The sequence below is a fragment of the Rhea americana genome, unplaced genomic scaffold (assembly GCF_003343005.1).
Source record: "Rhea americana isolate MKP2758 unplaced genomic scaffold, rheAme1 scaffold_114, whole genome shotgun sequence".
Lineage (NCBI taxonomy): Eukaryota > Metazoa > Chordata > Aves > Rheiformes > Rheidae > Rhea > Rhea americana.
The window spans coordinates 373,099-379,194 of NW_028185195.1; the positions used below are offsets into that span (position 1 = coordinate 373,099).

The 6,096-nt window shown below is 39.4% G+C and overlaps 1 protein-coding gene and 1 long non-coding RNA gene across 4 annotated transcripts in view; one reads left to right on the forward strand and one right to left on the reverse strand.

The window, feature by feature from the left end:
• The window catches only part of LOC146600843 (uncharacterized), a 57,030-nt gene extending 51,559 nt beyond the window's left edge, over positions 1-5,471 (reverse strand). Inside the window, exon 1 of one of the 3 annotated variants that reach the window (XR_014897237.1) lies at positions 5,427-5,471. This is a non-coding gene — a long non-coding RNA (uncharacterized LOC146600843). Of the gene's footprint in view, positions 1-4,963; positions 5,060-5,426 lie in introns of those variants that run through there. The other 2 variants (XR_014897239.1, XR_014897236.1) reach the window with 2 other exon arrangements.
• Positions 1-6,096, forward strand: part of MEF2C (myocyte enhancer factor 2C) — a 141,543-nt gene that overhangs the window by 3,748 nt on the left and 131,699 nt on the right. The window lies entirely within an intron of this gene.

Below are 6,096 nucleotides of genomic sequence, written 5' to 3' on the forward strand. Positions count from 1 at the left end.
ATGTATTTGCAAATTGTGCTGTTAGTGTATGAAGCTTGATCTAATGTAATGTATCTGATATACTGTCCCCTGAAATGGGACAGCAAGGCAAAAAAGTTGACCAGTATGATATGCACCAGCTAACAATTAATTCAGCAAAGCAAACCTTTCTGTATCTGTTCTTCTAAAAAAAGAAAAAGATTCTAAAAAGTTCTCCCCAGTAATTTTTTGTCTTGTTGCTCATCTTTTTAACGGTGAACTGACAATGATATGGAAGTATACAAAATCACAGGATCATATATCTTTTTCTACAGATGGCATAGATATCTGCATTATTCATTCTTTTTTTCCTTTGCTTTCTGAAGTGGTAGCRGGATACTTTCTATCCACTGTATTACTATCTGCAAATAGCCCTTTTCCCAGGATCAATCTACTTCCTGAATTTGCAAATATTGTAGAAGAATGTTTGGTAATAAAAAAAAAATAATATCATACACAATAATTATGAGAATTAATGAAGAGTCTACAAATTGTGGGGAAAAAAATAGAAGAGACTGTGAAATAATCTACCTGCATATCAGGATAGTTCCTACTTTTGCAAAGACATGGCCATCATTTAATTGTGTCCTTGCATTATCTGACTTCATTAACTATTTGATTCTCAACTACTATACTGTTGATAGCATTTCAGATATTAGGCACATAAAGCCTCACTGAAATGAGATTTTAGGTTGTATTCTTCCTCAGGAAGATGAGGGAACTCAGACCCACCTAGGGCAAAGAGGCATTTCTCCCTGTCGCTCCACTGAAAGTTAAACTGCTAAGTTTAATCTGCAAAAAGGACGCAGGAACTTTTCATGAGATTTCRCGTGAATCCAGAAATTCTTAATCTGTATATTCCTTAGTGAGCAAAGAGTCTTTCCTGAATTACTGATGCCCATATACCCTTCTCTACTTTTGCTCCATCTTCACCCCACCTCACTATCTAGACACCAACAGACCCTCCACTCCCACTTACAGCTGGAAAACCCCACGACTCCCTTCCAAAAATATTCCTGCTCTCCAGCCCTAGCTCTGTATCTGAGCCATRGCCCAGAGGGCAGCTAACTTGCGTCCAAAGATTCCAGAGGACACGGGCCTTATAGCACATACCTTCAGGCTGCTGAAGCTGAAAAGGGTAAAGGCAAAAGCTGCTGAATGTTAACAGCTCACCTTTTTTTTTTTTGCTGCCATAATGGAAATATTTAGTTTTATTGAGAGTTTAAGAATGGAGATTGTCATGACATTTTTGATGGGTCAGCTGTAGAAGTTTCAGTTTTTAATTGAACAAAAAAAAGAAAGGAAGTTGTCTCTATATGGTCCTCACCTTCCTAAATAAGATAAATATCCCTCAATTTCAGAACCTTAGCTTACCCAATTTAGTAGCAGGGTTTCTCCTTCTCCAGCRTCCCTGTAGCTATCAGTAAAGACATAGCTGAAATCAGCTATTGCAAGCCTGATCCTTTTTTCCTTATAAAAGGGTGCAGACTTGCAGAAAATAACAGATCAGAAATGAGAACTTAAATCTGTCCATATCATACAGGTGCTCTGCAAAGGTGCTCAAACTAGATCGTACAACCGCAACAATAACTTCAGATGAAATACATCTAAACCAAAGTACATATCCAAACATGACCTCTGAGGCTCAGTTTCCTTTTAACCTCAGTAATATCAACTTTTTAAAGTGCTTCCATGGGAAGAGTTATAACCAATGACATCACAGCTGGAGGCTCGTGGAAGTTTTAATATAGACTAACATAAGTGACACTAGCACATCTAAAAGCTGACCCAACTATTGTACAATTACATTTTATGGCCATAGAGGTTACAAGTTCTTCTTCGCATATCAATAAGAGATGTCAGCCTTCAAAGGGCCTCTCTAAAACAGCTAACAAAAAGTTTTATACTAATTATTGTTTGTGATAGCAGAAGTATTAGTACTGTTGCAGCACTTAGAAACTACAGTTATGTTGTGCTTGCAGTTCTTCAAATGCAGAACAAAAACATGAACCTAGCACTGAAGAGTTGACAGAATAAAATTAAGAACAATGAATTTTCTCAAAAAAATGCAGAGACTAACCTATTGTCTTTTAGTATATGTATATAGGTATATCTGTGTATCTAGTTTGCCAGCAGTACCTTTATTCCCTCATTCCATATACTAATATACTACTGTTGTATTCCATATTCACTTTATGCTGCAAATCTCATATGGTATATTCTGTTATAACAGGCAGGATGACTCACCTTGTAAATATGCATATTATTTACTCCAATTTTGGTTACATTTGTAATCAAATTTGTAATTTGAAATAGATGTGAATTGTCTGGATCATCCAAAACTCTGAATGCTTATCTGAAATATATCTCAAAGTTTGGTCTGGAAAACCCCTCTGAATTGGGTTTCACAAAAAATAATAATAAAAAAAAATAAAGGCATTTCCTCTTCTGGCTAGGAACACGGTAACAATAGCCTTTCTTGTGGTATGTTGGAATCTGTATCTGTAGCCAGGATGGGGAACCATAGTGGCCTTCAGAAATAGGAGAATGAGTTGACCAACCTTTTTCTACCCTTAGAACAGGTTTGATTYGAATTTTATTTGAATTGTGGCTAGGGGTCTATCCAAAACAAATCTCTACTTTGCTTGGCCCTCAGAATTATCATGAATTTCATTGTCTACACAGATGCAGATGCTGATCTAATTCATAGCAGCTGCAGAATACTTAATTAAGCATTTTCTGGCCATCTATGGCTGTCTGCTTCTGTATCACATCATCATGCAGTGCAAGATAGACAAATGCTTGAGTGTCACACAATTAACAAGGGGGTACAATCATATTTTTTTGTTTTGGATTGTGGGGCTTTTTGCAAAATACCTGAGAATATCACAATACCTTAGTCCATTAATTCCATTTTGGGAAACATGAGAGAACGCACAGCTTGAAAATTTTCCCCCATCTTTCCCAAAATTAAACAGTTTATCAGTTGGAGAGTCTGTTTTTTACAACTGGAGGCAATTGCATAGGCAACCAAATGTGGTAACAGGAATGAGAAAGGTTGTTAGTTTTAACTGATTATGGAACTTAATATAACTTATTACTATAGATTAGTTATAAACACTTCTTATAATGCTAATTCTGAAACTTGCTTCTTGGGAACCTATCTTTCAGCGAAGCCTTCTTTTGAAATGACTAGCTAACAGTGAAGAGGTTCAAGCCTTCTAAAATTGCCTAAATTAAAAATGAAAGATAAAGTTATTCTCTTCTGCATCAAGCCTAGATGTTGTGCAAGATACCAAAAGATAAATGAAGATGTATAAAAATCGTCATTCTTAGTGCTGTACTTTGCAGTTGACAAGAACGTACCTCATCCCTTCTGTAAATTCAAGTAGCCCCACAGCTGCTCTAATTTAGCCTGTTTCATCATAGGCTATGTACAACAAAACCATTAGAGCACAGCATGTCCTGTCGTATCTTTTCTTGCCTTTTCTATCCATCCAGCATGCCCTTCTTTATTAGTGACTGAGAAGAACAGTAAAGGTACTTTAGTAAGCAGTGTTCATCTGAGAAAATAGTAATCTAGGTAGATTTCAGTAACAGTTGTATTAGAACATATAATGCATAGTTTGCTAGCAAATGTCTTGTTTTTTAAAAAAAGAATCAGATGTCTCTGAGGTGTATGAAGACACAGAATAATCCCACTGATGAACAGCAGTTCAAGAAAAATGACAATATTTCCAAAATTATTCTTCAAATGCATTCCTGTAGTTAGACCCTACTAAGATAGGGAGATGATTCCAAGTCTCCACTCTAAGTTCTTATTTGATCTATTTTTATATATTTGCATAGGAAAAAAAGCCTATTTAGCTTGAAATTTCACCTAATTAACTTTGTCAGAAGAGATTTTTGAAGAAAAATTTGAAAATAGTTACTGAATTTTTCAGTTTGAGAGACAAAAGTTTTGCTTGACAATTTCTGTCCAACACTGAAGAATTTAAACTGTTGATACATTTCTTCCATACAAGTCTACACTCACATTTTTGGAGTCCTTAAACATCAAGAGGTGGAGGATTAGTAGGTTAAATTCTTCCTTTAGTTGCACTTAAGTGAGCTCATTGACTACAACTGTCGTCTCCTTAAAAGTGTGTGTGTGTGCGTGCCTGCGTACATGAGTGTGTATGTATATATATATGTAAAAAACTTTATACATTTGGTGGAATGTTGTCATAGGATGATGAGGACATTTAAATACCTTAGGGAGAGACAGTGTCAGAACTAGATTTTCAGCACGCCCAAAGATTAAGTCTGAAGCAGGATCAGGATGGCCACTGAATGTAGGCCTGAGCTTCCATTTTGGGGTCTCCACCAGAACTTGTCAGACTGCATTAGATTTCAACAGACCTCAGTGGTCTTTGGATTTGGTGCATGATCTCCATAGCATCCCAATTTCACATCAGTCATTAAATTCATCATTTCTGTAGTTGTTGACTCCTTCAAATGCAAATTCAGCCTCATTTTCAAACAGCTGACAGACCTTAAGCATTAATCTACTTCTAAAAAGCATGTGTGCAGCAAACAAAAAGAGTGGTTATCACTAGCTTCAGGATCTCGTTCTAATATTAGTCTGTGTTGCAATTCACAAAGTAATAAATACTATTTTTATGCTTGGAGGACAATTTTAGTAATATCTAATCTTTTTGTTGAAAGAAAACTTATTTGTCTATGAAAAAGTTTTCTTCTATCTCTTGTTTTAAAATGCTGTTAAAAAAGAAACAAAACAAAACTACAGCAAAGAATTTCTTAGACAAGAATGTCTTGGACAACTCTTTGTAAGATATTTAAAGGGCTGTATCAACTTGAAAACTACAGTTTCAGAAACAGCCTTTTGTAACAATGAAACACTTCAGATTACTAGAACCGGAATAATTTACCAAAACAAACAAACCTTTTTATTGTTGACTTTGTGTATTTGGTAGCCTTTTCCCCTGTACAATCAGTTAGTCTCTTCCCTGCAAAGGCCCTTGAAAATATCAGCACGGGAGCAGGAAAAAGAAAATATTAAAAAAGGGGGGGGGGGGGGCGACATTAAAGAAACAACCTTCTGAAAGCCTGGAGAGGAACAGATAATGCCCCAGATTAGTCTACCTCTGAGACCTCCATCTAGACCAGAAATACAACTTACTCTGTCTTTACACGCATTGCCAAGTATGCGCTACACCCCCTCCCGCCACAGTCGCTCCACTGCGGCGCACGCTAACACACACATCGCCTGCTAACAACTGAGAAGCCCCCCGCCATTCCCTTTCCCAGAATAAGCCATCTACCACATTCTGTCACACACGAGCTGCAGATCAAATAACTCTACCAGCCTCACCCCACTCATTAATACACATTTCCMTATCACACACCTCCCTGCTGCTTTCTGTCGCTACTGACTGCGCGCCATCCCACGTGCGAGGTAGATGGCAACACGCTTTACCCAACATGGTCCGAGGCACTATTACTCACGGGCGCTACATCGCCTCTTGGCACTGCACRAGGCAGTAGCTATAGCCAGTGCTGCACTTCAGTCACCCAGGCCAGTGGTCTTATTTATTCCGAAGGTCGGAGAGGTGCACAAAATGCTGTAAAGCCTTCGAAAGGCTTTGGAGGGGCCCTACGATGGGTAACCTGGGGGTCAGCAAACGGGACAGTATTATAGTGAAATACTGAGGGGAGTTAAGGCTGCCAACCTTTAGCTGGGACTTCCTACCCTTTCCTATTCCTGTCCTAGTTGTTTTAAATAGCAGCAGTGTCACGAGGTTTTCCAGAAGTACTGGGTGCTCCTCTCCGATCGCACCCGAAGCGGCGCGGCTTTTCGTGCTGGGGCTGCCTCACCTCGCGGCAGCGGGCGCCGAGCCGGCACCGCCGGCTCCGCCACAGCCCGCGGCAACCAGCGGCTGCCAGCGCGGGCGGGCGGGCAGGAGGGGAGGGAAAAAGGGGGCAAAGAAAAGAAGCTGCTGCCGCCGGGCGCTCGTTTTTCCCGACGCGAAGTTGCTCGGTGCCAGCAGCGTCCCCCCGCCCGGGGCGGACCCGCGC